The sequence below is a fragment of the Pipistrellus kuhlii genome, unplaced genomic scaffold (genome assembly GCF_014108245.1).
Source record: "Pipistrellus kuhlii isolate mPipKuh1 unplaced genomic scaffold, mPipKuh1.p scaffold_m20_p_3, whole genome shotgun sequence".
Taxonomy (NCBI): Eukaryota; Metazoa; Chordata; class Mammalia; order Chiroptera; family Vespertilionidae; genus Pipistrellus; species Pipistrellus kuhlii.
This window is the reverse complement of record NW_023425529.1, coordinates 139,101,017-139,116,679: the sequence shown is the minus strand read 5'-3', so window position 1 is coordinate 139,116,679 and position 15,663 is coordinate 139,101,017.

The following is a 15,663-nucleotide window of genomic DNA, read 5'->3' as shown; positions in this document are numbered from 1 at the left end:
TTGTGATGCTTTGAAGTCTTCGGGGGCTATGTCAAATTGTTGTGTCATTTCAAGGGCAAATTCTTAAATCTGAGCCCTATTCACAACCAAAGACTCTGCTGTCCTGTCAACAACCCATTCACAGATCAGGTCTTCCAGCTCGGAAAATAATGGTTGCCGACTTGATCCACACTTGCACTTTTTAGCATTTCCCTTGTCCACTTGTTCAATGAGGTTACCATACTCTGCTCACCATTTTTGGACCAATTGGATACTCAACATCTTCTCTTTACAGAAAGCAGTAAGATTTTGGCCCCAAGAGTCTTCCAAGATTCCTTTCTTGTACTCCAAGGAGTAGTTTTTTCTTTTTGCGCTCATTTCTAGGGGTAAAAAAAAGGAATTGGGGTATCAAGGTGGGGAGAGGGGGAAATCACTTAAAATGACACAGGGGGGATCAGAGGAGGCAATCAAAATGGCACAGGAGAATCAGAGGGGGATTACCATTTTAGTAACCCCTTTTGATCCTCCTGTGTCATTTTGATTGCTCCCTCTAATCCTCCTGTGTCATTTTAAGTGATCCCCTTCCCCCACTCCTGTGCCACTGAACACCTTCACCAGACATCCCTCCTACCCCTTTATCAGACATTTACCCCCTGGGGCCTGCTTGGGGACTGTCACTGGGCTTGCTGGGGCCTGGATCTGGTCTGGAGCAGGGTCTGCCACTGAGAACCTTGAGTTATCATGAGGGCGGCTGCATTTGCGAAAGTCTCCTCCTCTCTCCCCTCCCCGCACTCACAGCTCACTCTGACCTCCTCTCTGCCTCCACACAGCAGTGACTTCAGGACTCGGTGTAATGTCACTGGTTGCTAGATGCCAGTTGGGGCCGCCCTAGTGACCAGTTTAGGGTAAATTAATTTTCATTCTTGACAGAGCCGAGGGGAGGTGAGGCTTATTTTCGGGGGGATGCCTTATATTTCACTAAGAAGGAATCCTGTAAGTAGGTCTTATTTTCGAAGGATGTTTTGTTTTCGGGGAAATATGGTAGTAGTTTAAAATGAAAGAAAGGTTTAAAATCATGGGATGAATTTAAAATATGTATAGGTATCAGGTTAAAAAATAACTAGATTCTAGCTATTCTTATACCAAAGTAGATTTGATAGGGACACAACCAGTCAAAGACCCCATCAATAATTGAACCAAATTAAGCAGAGAATCATCTATGCCCATTTATTCCAAAAATGTGGGCAGTATGGGGAGAACAGTTAGTTACCCTTGAAATTCTGCTAAGAACCCCACTCCAAATGGCTGATTATATAGGAGTTTGTGGGCAAGGAAAAAAATCTAAAGTTTAAGAGTTTCAGAGTGAGTCTTCTTTCATTGTCTTACAAAGGTCAGCCTGGGAAACTGCAAAGATTAGCTCAGAAATTCTCTCCCTTCAGATCTGTCCTTAATCTGGATCCTGGACTGCAGGGTCTGTTCTCCTTGTAACATGTTATTCAGTTTCCCAGGGTCTATAAGAAAATTTCTTCATTATAGTAAGTAGCTATTAAACAACTGTGATCATATTTCTTTCTTTTTTTAAAAAATAAATCTTTATTGTTTAGATTATTATAATTGTTCCTCTTTTTCCCTCCTATAGTTCCCTTTAACCCAGTTCCTACCCCACCCCCTGCCTTTACCCTCCCATTGTCCTCATCCATAGATATAGTATTTTTGTCCAGTCTCTTCCCACACACCCCACATGTTAGTCTACTCCCTTTATATGTCTCTGATTCTATTATATTCACCAGTTTATTCTGTTTATCAGACTTTTTATTCACTGGCTTTTGATATTCACTTGTCTATAGATATGTATTTGTTGTCACTTCGTTGTTCACAATTTTTATCTTTACTTTTTTCTTCTTCTTCCTCTTCTTAGAGAATTCCCTTCAGCATTTCATATAATCTTGGTTTGGTTGTGATGAACTACTTTAGGTTTTTTCTTATCTGTGAAGCTCTTTATCTGACCTTCAATTTTAAATGATAGTTTTGCTGGGCAGAGTAATCTTTGTTGTAGGCTCAGTTGAAGAGGTTATAATATAGACTAGAGGGCTGGTGCACAAAATTTGTGCACTCTGGGGCAGGGGTTTCTTAGCCTGGTCTACACTCTCTCACAGTCCAGGAGCCCTCAGGGGATGTCCAACTGACAGCTTAGGCCTGCTTCCCTAGCATTGCCGCAGAGGTGGGAGAGCCTCCTGCCACTGCTCTGTGCTTGCCAGCCATGAGCCCAGCTTCTAGCTGGATAGCGCTCCCCCTGTGGGAGCACACTGACAACCAGAGGTCAGCTCCTGTATTGAGTGTCTGTCCTCTGGTGGTCAGTGACATCACTGCAACCGGTCATTCCACTGTTTGGTCAATTTGCACATTAGTATTTTATTATGTAGAATTATATATACATTTCTACATAATAAAATATGTAGATAATAAAATTCTATATAATAAAATCATATATATATATATGTATATGATTTTTTTGTTTGTTAGTACATTTGAGATAAGTTTGACATTATTGCTTAATATGAAAATGAAACAGGAATTTTAAGAGTAAAATAGGACAGGTTTAGAACATTTTAGAAATTTTGGGAATTAAGAGGACCATGGAGGAAGCACAGGGCTGCAGAGCAGCAGAAGGTATATTTCCATAAAATAGAAAAACTGAAAAAATTGCAGTAGGTACATTTCTATAGAATGAGGGAGCTGGGAACAGCAAAAGGTCTATATTCACAAAATAAAGGAAAGGAAGCCCTTCATGCAGAAGATGAAGAAAGCCCAAAGTGAATAAAAAAACAATAAGGAAGAGTGGGGGAGAACTTCTCATATACCTTTGAGCCCAGATGTTACCATAATAACCAGTCTAAAGTAATAGTGACCAATTAGAGGCAATATCAAGGCACCAGGATCTACAGCCTTTATAAGCCATAGGAAAAAGGAACTCAGTGGAATTCTTTCCCCCTCTCTACTTGGGTGTCCATTCTGTGGGATGGTTTCCCTCTCCTCATGCAGAAATCTGTACTTGTTCTTCAATAAATCTCCACCTTTGCTATACTACTTTCTGTTTTTGCATTCATTCTTTAATTCTGGAAGTCAAATAATCCGGGTTCCAGTCAAAAAATTCTTTTTCAAAAATTACCTTAAAATAGCCAATCCCAAATCTAATATTCATTAAGTATTTTTGCCTACATTTCATAAAATAGGTTTATAAATAATACTCAGAATTTAAACATAACTGGTATTGTTAATTGATATGTATTCAAATATAGGTTACTTGATTTGACTTTTTTTCTATGCACCTCTTTTCTATTTAACAAGTTTTTCTATAAACTATATATTTTACCTTTACCACCAAATTGGGTGTGATTGTAGCTATAATTATACAGGAAAATGTAAAATGCCCTTTCAGTTTATTGTATGTAGCAATAAAGCATTATCTTAAACAGTAACAACATTATGAAGCAGGGATTTTAGGGAAACATAGGCAGGCTTAGGGATTTTTTAGAATTGGGGTCCATGGGAAGCATGGGGCTGCAGACTGGGAGAAGGTACATTTCCAAAACACAAAGAAGCCAGGTACAGTCACATCTCCATAAGACAAGGAGGCAGCAACAGGTGTATTTCCATAAGACAAGGGAACTGGAAGTAGCTAAGAAAGGACACATTTACAAAATAAAGAGAAGGAAGCCTTTTATCCAGAAGGAGAAGAAGAAAACCCAAAGAGAATAGGAAAACAATAAGGAAGAAGGGGGGTGATGAGAACCTCAACTGTGAGGTTCAACCTTTGGGCCAGGAGTTACTATAGTAACCATCTTGAAGGGGGAAATTGTGACCAATTAAAGGGGATATCAGGCACCAAGATCTGCAGCTTTATAAGTCATAGAGAAAGGAACCCAGTGGGACTCTTCCCCCTTCCTACATGGGAGTCATTTCTGTGGGACTCTTTCCCTCTCCCCAGTGTTGGCCTATAGTTGTTCTTCAATAAATCTCCTCCTTTGCTATACCATTTTCAGTCCGTGGATTCATTCTTCGATTCTGGCAGACAAAGAATACGGGTTCCAGTCCAAAAATTCAGTATCAATTATTTGCTTTAACACAAAAATAAACCATTGGGTTAAGTAATCTTAAAATCAGAAATTATTTCTTCTAAACAGGAACCAACAATCTACAAAAATACTCCCTTAGTGTACCATTTTCAATTAAATATTGTATTATAAAACATGAAAGTTTGTCCAGTAGTGAATTAAGAGGTCTCAGTGAAACTGTTGGCAGAGGCTTAACTTGGAATAAACATTATGGCATTATCTCTAATAATAATGTCTGTAAAGCTCTGAATTTCTGAAGAGTGATACCTTTGACTGTCTTTTAAATGTAGCTTCATGTTTTTAATTGTTAATAACGCAATCTCCTTAAATGCAGCATTCAAATATCCCCATTCTTACATATGATTTTAAAGTTTCTTTTGCCCTTCACTTAATCTAATTTATATAATGGGTTGTGAAAAGGGTTAACCTAATTTTAATTAAATTTACTTAATTGAGTGTCAACCCATTTAATATAATTGAATATCTAGCAGAACTCAGAATTGCAAAGAACCAAATCCTTTTGCTACATGTAGCTATTAATTAGAAATGATATATTAAATAGCACTCATGAAATGAATTGTTGTTCAAGTGATGACATTAAATATGGCATGAAACATGTTTAGTTTAGATTTCAAAGATGTATTTTACTTCTACAAATCAAACTAAGTGGTTTATAAAAATAATTAGTTTTATTAGAATATATTTTAATGATTTCAATTTTTGTTTTAAAAAGAAGCAAAAGGAGGCAGGTGGAAAAAAAGCCAAATTACTTTTTCAACTGTTTAAAATAAATAAGATATACCAGCATAATGTATCTAATTCAATTAATCTTGTTGAGATATATTACTGAGAATTATAAAACAAAATTTGTTTTAACATTTTAATAAGGGAACACTTGCCAATTCATAACAGCTTTTCAATAAATAAATTTAAGCTCAGTTTCTAAATGTTCCTATAGTACAAAGTTAAAGTAATCAAAAAAGAATGGATGGTGATAGCATACATATAGATAGATAGATCAGAAAAGAGACCCCAGAGATGAACCCATGCCTATATGGCCAATTAATATTTGACAAAGGACGCAAGAACATACAATGAAGAAAGTCTATTTAGTAATGGTGTTGAGAGAATTGGACACATGCATATAAAAAAATGAAACTTAAGCATCTATCTTGTATGAAAACTGGTTTGAAATTTTAACCCTGCTTTTTGGCTTCTGTAAATTAAACCTTCCCCAGAAAAGGTTATCAGTACTGGTGCCAGGACAGGCCTCTGGTTGAGGTCTCAAGGTCCCAGTACATATGAGCTCTTTAAGAACTTGCAAAAGGGGGTCAGAAACACTCCATATTGGAAGACAAAGAAGGTAAAATCTTATAAATAGGGAGAATTCATCATGTTGGGGCCCAGAATTTGAGAGACATTTTCCTCTAGACCCGCGCATAACAAAACTAGATCACCTTTTTGCACTGTATACAACAATAAACTCAGAATGGTTTAAAGGCTTACGTATAAGACTTGAAGCCATAAATCTCCTAGAAGAAAAAAAATATAGTCAGTAAAATCTCTGACATTTCTCTTAACAATATATTTTTTCTGCAATATCTACTCAAGCTAGAAAAACAAAAGAAAGAATAAACAAATTGGACTACATCAAACAGAGGAGTTTTTGCACTGCAAAGAATACATCCACAAAATGAAAAGACAACCTACTGAATGGGAAAACATATTTGCTAATGATACACCTGATAAGTGGTTAATAACCAAAATTTATGAAAAATTCATGACTTAACACCAAAACCAAAGCAAAAGCAAACCAAACCAAACAAAATAATTAAAAATAGGTAAAGGATGTGAATAGTCACTTCTCTAAATAGGACATATAGATGGCCAATAGTCATATGAAAAGATGTTTAATGTTAGTAATCATCAGAGAGATGCAAATTTAAACCACATTGAGATATCACCTCACACCTGTCAGAGTGGCTATCATCCTTAAATTCCCAAACAACAAGTGTTGGGGGAAATGATGATAAAAAGAAACTCTTGTGCACTGTTAGTGGGAATGCAGATTAGTGCAGCCACTTTTTAAAGCAGTATTTGCAATTTTCAACATAAAACTGCCTTATCACTCATTTATTTTTGAGTATACTGTATATCCAAATAAACCCAAAACCCTAATTCAAAAGAATATATGCACTGCCATGTTCATTGCAGCACTATTTACAATAGCAAATATATGGAAGGAACTTAAGTGCTCATCCATAGATATGTGAATGAAAAAATGATGTTATGTATATACAATGGAATATTAATTGGCCACAAAAAAAATACAATCTTACCATTAGTGACATCATGGAGAGACCTAGAATATATTTGCTAAGTAAAATAAGCCAGTCAGAGAAAGACAAATACCATATGATTTTATTTAAATATAAGATCTAAAGAATAATATAAACAAACACACAAAACAAACATAGTCATAGATCAGAGAACAGAAAAGAGTTGCCAGAGCGAAGGATGGTTGGAGCACTGGGTGAAAAAAAGTTGGAGGGATTAATAAGTACCCATTGGTAGTTACAAAATTGTCAAGGGGATGTAAAGCACATCAAAGATATTATGGTCAATAACAATGTATGGTGCCAGGTAAGTACTGGAACTATCAGGGTGAGCAATTTGTAAAGTATATGATTATGTAACCACTATGCTATATACCTGAAACTAGCATAAACTAATATTGAACATAAACTGTAATTGAAAAATAATATATATGCTATAATATAATATATATTACTCCATTGTACATTCTTACCTCCTTTATAAAATATTGAGCATAATGGCTTGAGTCAATTTCTGAGGTCTCTATTCTGTTCCATTGATTTATATACCTCTTCTTGTGCCATTACCAGGCTGTTTTGATTACAGTGGCTTTGTAGAATAGCTTGATATCTGATCTTCTGATGCCTCCAACTTTGTTCTTCTTTCTCAGGATTGCTGCAGCTATTTGGGGTTTTTCTTGATTCCATATAAAGTTTTTCCATCCCTTCACTTTTCATGCAAATGAATATGAAAAACAGTTGGGATAGCAATGCACATATCTGAAAAAATAGACTTCTGAATGAAGGCCATAACAAGAGACAATGAAGCCATTTCATAATAGTAAAATATAAGAGGATATAACCTTAATAAATACATATGCACCCAACACAGGGGCAAACAAATATATAAAACAGTCTTCTGGAGGACTTAAAAGGAAAAATCAACAGCAATACAATCATAGTAAGGGACTTTAACACCTTACTGACATCACCAGATACAACATATTTTACAATGTGGCTAAATATTACTGTCCTGCCCCATACCGCCACTGCTGTCACCTCTCTCTGAGGGGCAATTGGCGGGGTAATCAAGGGCCCCCACTTGCACTCACCTTGGCTGGCCTGGGGCCCTGGGCTGGGGGCAGCACCTATGTTGAGCATCTGCCCTCTGGTGGTCAGTGCATGTCATAACGATCAATTGTTTCACTGTTTGGTCAATTTGCATAACAGGCTTTTATTATATACAGTATATAATAATATATGATACCCTATTGATATAAATATTGATATAAATCAACATATTGATATAAATCAACTTATAATCTATATTTAAGTGGGTTAAGGCTCATGTAAGATAACTCCACAGTCAGTGGTCATGCTTCTAATAAATTATAGTCATAAATAGAAAAAGCTTTGGACACCAAATGATTGCTATATTATTGTAACTAGAAAATGAGTCAGAATATTTCATTAATTGTTCATAAAATTCAGCATTATCATTTAATTAATTGCTCATAAAACTCAGCATTATCATTAAAAGCATAGTTTTTTTTTTATCAATAATTTACCTCAATTACATGGATAAAATAAATTACTCCAAACCAAAGTATTTGAACTTGCTTTTAAGAGTTCTGAATTTCTTTAAATATAAAATTTTAATAAAGAAAATCACAGAAATATATTTTTGTTATACAGATAAGACATTATAATTTAGCTTAAAATGTAAACATATTAGTCTTTTTTCATAATGTCCAATAAAATAAAATTTGTAAGATATAAAATATATTCTATTAATTATTTAGATTAAAAAGATGTTCTCAAATATTTTAGTGTAAACCTTTTTGTATATTAAAAATAGCTTATTTTTCAAGTTGTGATGTAAACTTTTTCCTCATATACAATGTTCCAGTTCAAATAGACCTGGATACAAAAGTAGGTAAATGAGCCAATCTGGCACACAAATGGTAGCCAGTCAATCATTCAACCATCTGGGTCCAACACACTACTGAATTTCTCTACCTTGAATCTAAGGGGACCAGTTCATAGGTTATAATTAATAGTGGGAGGAAAACTGCTTTTATGTTAAACCTTATTCTGGGCTATTGTCTATCAACCTAAAACACTGACTTTTTAAGCTCATTTTAAATACAAATCTTTTAGCTTTTTACAAATATTAATTTATTTTATTTTAAGAAAAAATATGTCTCTGAACTTTCACTGTATTGTTCAATTACTATTTTCAAATCCGGTGGCATTTGATGTTATTTTATTTTAAGAGAAAAATCCATAGATTTTGGCTGTCACCAGCAAACACTTAATACAGTAAGGATATTCTGGAGCTTTAGCTTTCTATATTCCAGAACAGGTACTGGTTGGAAAGCAATCAGGTTCATCCCTGCCATCTGTGCATAGTACAACCTTCCTATGGATTTACTCCTCAATTTTCTTCTTAATGTGATTTCAGCATGTGGCTTGCCCAATTTTTATGTTCATAGGGATATTTATTGACACTCCCTTACACAAATTTGCTCATATTTCTTTTGCATTTAGCTTATTGGAGAAGAAAAATGATACATTGAAAATTTAAAAAAACATTTTGATGAACAATTTTGATGAACATTCTGTTGACCTTGAGATAGTGGAAACTGAGACTGTCATAGAACATGGAATTTACTTTATATATACTTTTTAAAAATTATAAATTTCATGTTTCTTTTAAAGTGAGGTCTTCATAACCCATAAATATTGGGTCGGCAGCTAAGTAATTGCGGATTTTTTAAAGAAAATCAAAGACAATTTTTTCATGGAACTAAATAACTTTATTCTGTAATGTATTGCCCATTTTGATCAATGACCTTTTGCCATCTTTCAGGCAGCATCATAATCCCACGTTCAAAAAACTTCTGGTTTTTATTAGCAAAAAACTGAATCAGGTACGATTTGACATCATCATCATTATTGAAATTTTTACCATTCAAGGAGTTTTGTAAAGATTGAAACAAAAAGTAATCAGATGGTGCAAGGTCAGGACTATATGGTGGATGTGGCAAAACATCCCAACCAAGCTCCATTAATTTTTGCTGAGTGACCAAAGATGTGTGTGGCATTGCATTGTCATGATGGAATACAACACCTTTTCGATTTGTCAATTCGGGCCGCTTTTCTTCAACTGCATTGTTTAATTTCTTTAGTTGTTCAATGTAGACATCAGAATTGATCGTTTGGTTGGGTGGTAAGAGTTCAAAGTAGACAATTCCTTTGTAATCCCACCAAACTGATAACAAAACCTTCTTTTGATGAATATCAGCTTTTGATGTTGTTTGAGTTGGTTCACCTGGCCTGCTCCACGATCTTTTCTGCTTGATATTGTTGTAAACAACCCATTTTTCATCACCAGTTATCAGTCGTTTTAAAAATGGATCATTTTCATTACGTTTCTTTAGCAAATCGCAGCTGCTAATGCGTTGCGTTAACTGTGATTCTTTCAGTTCGTGAGGAACCCATGTATTGAGTTTTTGAACATAGCCAAGTTGTTTTAAGTGATTTTCAATGCATGTATGTGATACATGAAGCTTCTCTGCAATCTCATGTGTTGTACTGTGACAGTCCGAATTGATTATTGCTTTGATTAGGGCGTCATCAACTTCAAATGGATGACCAGAGCGTTTTTCATCTTTGAGTGAAAAATCACCAGAACGAAATTTGGCAAACCAATTTTGACACTGCCGTTCTTTTAAGGCTTCGTCACCATAAACAGCACATAACTTTTTATGAGCTTGCGATGCGTTTTTCCCTTTGCGGAAATAAAAAAGCAAAATATGACGAAAATGTTCCTTTTGATTTTCCATTTTTCAACGAACGCCAAACGAAAACTACAAAACAGATCAAAAAACTTTTTTTACTGATTAACAGCTGAATAGCCAACTATCAAATAACAAAAATGTGTTTACATTTGTACTACGTCTGCAAACCTAAAAATTCAACTGAAGCCATATATGTGTGAAACCCGCAATTACATAGTTGCCGACCCAATATTTGATATTAAATGATGTATTGGTGCCCAAACATCAGGAAAAAAATAAATGACTGATTTCTACCGAATTAATCATCTTCCAGTTATTTTGTCTGAGAAATGGTCATAGTAGTATTCAAATAAATAATGCTCCCTTTACTTTTCATTTCTATATTAGTGCTCAATATTTAAAAAATATGATAGTTTTCAATACCATTGGGAATTGTAACAAAATAAAAATACATTATATTTAAATTATGAGAGGATAGTCACTAGAAATTATTTGCCTGGCTTAAAATCTCAGGACTACTCATTAGTCCTATGGCATGGACAAGTCTTACCTCTGTGCCTTGTTTTCCTTTTCTGTAAAAACCCTATATAATAAAAAGATAATGTGCAAATTGACCATCACTTCAACACACAAGATGGCCACCCCCATATGGTCAAATATGGCCCACCCCCATGTGAACACAAGATGACCACCATAAGGTGGCCAGCAGGGAAGAGCAGTTTTGGGTGATCAGGCCAGCAGAGGAGGGCAATTAGGGGCCACTAGGTCAGCAGGAAAGGGCAGTTAGGGGCAACCAGTGTGACAAGGAAGGGAAGTTAGGGGTGACCATATCAGCAGGGGAGGGCAGTTGGGTGCAATCAGGACTGCATAGGACAGTTAGAGGTGACCAGGTCTGCAGGGGAGACAGTTAGGGGCAATTAGGTCAGCAGAGGAGAAGTTAAGTGTTGATCAGGCTGGCAGGAGAGTGGTTAGTGGGTGATCAGGCTGGCAGGCAGAAGTGTTTAGGCAATCAGGTAGGCAGGTAGGCGAGTGGTTGGGAGCCACCAATCTTGCATTGTGAGAGGGATGTAGTTGCATTGGGCCTAAACAGGCAATCGGACATTGATTGAGGGGGTCCCAGATTGCAGAGGGTGCAGGCTGGGCTGAGAGACACACCTCCCTGGGTGCACGAATTTTGTGTACTGGCCCCCTAGTGCAAATTATAATAATACATGCATAAAAGTAATAATTAAAGTAGCTATATATAAGCCATATGAATATATGTTTATTACTTTACTTGAAGTAATAAACACGAAATTCATACACAGGGGTGTGTGTGTCCTTCAGCCCAGCCTACACCCTCTCCAATCTGGGATCTCTCTCATAATCCAGGACTACTGGCTCCCAATTGCTTGTCTGCCTGTCTTCCTGATTGCCCCTAATCTGCCTGCCAGCCTGGTTGATGTCTAACTGCTCTACTGCCAGCCTGTTTGCCCCTAACCACCCTCCCCTGCGGGCATGGTCACCCCTAAATGCCTTCCCCTACAGTAGGGGTGTCGAACTCAATCAGAGAAGGGGCCAAAATCTAAAATCCAGCCTAAATCGTGGGCCGAATGGTTTATGAACAGTCATAAACTGTCATTGTGATGGAAACGCAGCGGAGTGCAGTGATGACAGCGCGGTGCGGGCCACATTGCAAGGCCTGGCGGGACGGATTTGGCCCGCGGGCCTTGTGTTTGACACATGTGCACAGGCTTGGTTGCCCACAACTTTCCTCCTCTGCCAGCCTGGTCACACCTAACTGCCCTCCCCTGCAGGCTTGATCGCCCCTAACTGCCCTGCATTGCAGACCTAGTCCCTCCCATGTGCCCTTCCCTTCTTCCATCTTATGGCAGCCATCTTTTATCCACATGGCAGCAGTCATCTTTAACCACAGGGAGCAGCCATCTTGTGTGTTGGAGTGATGGTCAATTTGCATATTATTGTTTTATTAGATAGGATTAGATAAGATAGAAGCCTGGTGCATGGGTGGAGACCAGCTGGTTTGCCCCAAATGGTGTCTCTGATCATGGTGGGGGTTCATTTTAGTGCATCTTGCTTTTATATGTGATAAAGCCTGGACAAGGGGCCTGTGGTGGTTTTCAGGCTGGCCATGCACCCCAGTGACCCAAGAGGGGGCCCTGGTATCTGGGATTTATTTATCTTCTATAATTGAAACTTTGTAGCCTTAAGTAGAGGCCAAGGCAGGCCAGGGCTGCAGAAACTTGACTTTCTGCATCAGCTGGGGCAACTCAAGACTCCTGCTCTCTCCAGCTCTGTGGTTGCTGCCATTTCTGTTGGGATTTATTTACATTCTATAGTTGAAACTTTGTGCCTTGAGTGGAGTCCAGGGCTCACCAGAGTGTGTGGGGAAACTTGGCTTTCTCCATTGCCAGGAAAAATCAAGCCTCCTTTTCGCTCTGTGGCTGCAACCATCTTGGTTGTTATTTTGCATACCTGCTCCTGATTGGCTGGTGGGTGTGGCTTGTGTAAGTAGTGGAGGTGTGTTCAATTTGCATATTACTATTTTATTAGATAGGATTAACAAGCAGCAAATAAGTATATATGAGTAGTCTCTGTAGGTGAATTATGCTAGGGCACATGTGTCAAACACAAGGCCCGCGGGCCAAATCCGTCCCGCCAGGCCTTGCAATGTGGCCCACACCGCGCTGTCATCACTGCACTCCGCTGCGTTTCCATCACAATGACAGTTTATGACTGTTCAGTAAACCATTCGGCCCGCGATTTAGGCTGGATTTTAGATTTTGGCCCCTTCTCTGATTGAGTTCGACACCCCTATGCTAGGGTGTTGGAGTGTCAGAAAATAGTATGAGATGGATTATTTATAAAAATTAAACATTTCAAAAGTAGTAGTGATGGGTGTGATACTGAAAGAGTAAAGAGGTATTCAACCCAGCTGGAAAGGTATCTTTCAGAGAAGCTGCAGGATGTGGTTCTATCTCAAAAGTGAGGTAACACTAGTTTGCCTCTAAAATTTTTGCTAAAAGCAAGATGCATTAAAATGAACAAAACCAAATTAAACTAAAACATAAAACTTGCCCTTGTGAACCTATTGTTAGTAAATGGCCCTTTTTATTCTTTGCATTGGAATATTTTCACAGATAGAACTACTTCGGTGCTTTGATCTATGTGGGCATTCCAATCACATATTTCCAAATATATAGGTTCATTTTGTATTCAGTGTTTAAAATGTTTAGAATTACAACAATCATTGTAATGTTTTTCATGTGGTGAAATAAGATATAATATGCTAATTTAATTCAAATAACTAGATAGTTTCTTCTTTTGTGCTTATCACATCCAATAGCATTCATAGATGTTTACTTTTTTTTTAATACTTGCTGAAGTCAAAGCTCTTTTGAAATTTGCTGAATGTGCACTTCCTCTGATTTACATTTACTATGTAAAACAATATTTAAATCACTATTTTCATGTGGATATTCAACCTATGCTATTATGCACTTTTATTTGAGACTATACACATCCTGGTTGTTTCTGGGTTACATCTCTCCAGTGACTGCAGGGAAATGAACTTGAAGTTGTGCCAATATCTTACTGGTATAATTTTTAAAGTGCAACACATTTGAGTTATAGGCACATGGCCGTGAAACTAAACCTAATTAAAGCTTTTTCAGTTACAGCAAGTCCTGGCTTGATCTACAAAGTCAGATAACACCAAATTTGCAAACCTGTACAATATCAGGCAAGTGTTAAATCCTGACTTAATATTGATTGAAATTGAGAAAGCAGTTTTTCATTGTTTCTAAGTGCTTATTTATGTTTTTAATAATGTGAAATATCTAATTTAGACAATTACACTTTTCTGTTATTTAGTTTTGAAAATGTATATGGCTATTTTTATAAACTTAAAGCTATAAACAAGGGTTATAGTTAATTTACCAATATACAAAAAGGAAGTGAAAAATAAAGAAGAGCAAAATACATTCAGAATGAGAAATGGCCTAGACTGCTTTATTTTTTAAATTTAAATGGAAAAAAAATCTCCATATATATTCTTGTAAATTTCTTGGGAAAACCTAAATATTAAAATATATTTAAATATTTACTTCAAAACTATCAAAATCAGTTGACCCTTAATTTTTAAATATTTAAACTTCTTTACATTATATATGTTAATATTTTCACTTTGGATTCCTGGAAGAAAGTATAACACTGCTTAGAAATTATATCAATTTTAAGATACAAACTACATCACTTTTTGTAGCATTTTATGACTTATTTTTACCTATTAATTTAGGAACTGTGAGTGAATTTTAGTTCCAACATTTCTTAAGTGTGACATTTTCATACAGAGATAGTTTTTATAGCACATATAAAAATTATACTTTTCCTGGTATCTTAATTAATCATACTAATATGATTAAAAAATATATTCATGGCTGGGTGAAGTAACTTTATATATATATATATATATATATATATATATATATATATATATATATGGACAATACATAGAAAAAATATATCATATGTGATAATTGTTCTCTTTTTTTAAATATATTTTTTATTGATTTTTCACAGAGAGGAAGGGAGAAGGAATAGATAGTTAGAAATATCGATGAGAGAGAATCATTGACCAGCTGCCTTCTGCACACCCTTCACTAGGGATGTGCCCACAACCAATGACCAGAATCAAACCCGGGACCCTTCAGTCCACAGACCAACATTCTATCCACTGAGCCAAACCGGTTTCAGCCTTTTTTCGTTTTGTTTTGTTTTCTTCCTGGAATCAAGGCCATAAAAAAAAAAAAAAAAAAAAAAAAAAAAAAAATCAAAAGAATACCATAAAGGCCCACACTTTCACAGCAAACACTCCCCTATGATGACAGGACACCTGTCAGATTGGGTACCATAGAGCATACCCAAGTGCCTACCTAATGCTGTATAAATTAATAAAGTGCAATGTTGAATACATTCGTTTAGACACAGGTGTGGATCCGACATCTACACTAATAAAAGAGAAATATGCAAATTAGCCATACCTTTGCAACGCCCACCAGCCAATCAGGTGAGAGTATGCAAATCACCCCAACAAAAATATCAGGTTAATTTACATATGCAGAAGCTGAGTGGCTGGGGTGGCGGGGAATGCTTGTATCATTGCCATGGTGGTGACATAGGCATTCAGCACTGCCGCAGCCTCTCAGAGCCTTTGGGCAGTGTAGGAAGGTGGGGCTGGAGTGGAAGCAGGAGTGGGGAGAGAAGGCTCTGGGGACTGGAGCAGAAAGGCAGTGCAGGCAACGCAGGAAAGAAAGGCCCATTCTTGCAGGAGTCTTTGTGCATTAGGCTTTTAGTGTGTTATGAATGTTTGTGTCCTCTGAAACTCAATTGTTGAAGCCTGATCGCCCAAAAGATGTTATTTGGAGGTGGTAATTGCCTAATTATCTTTGA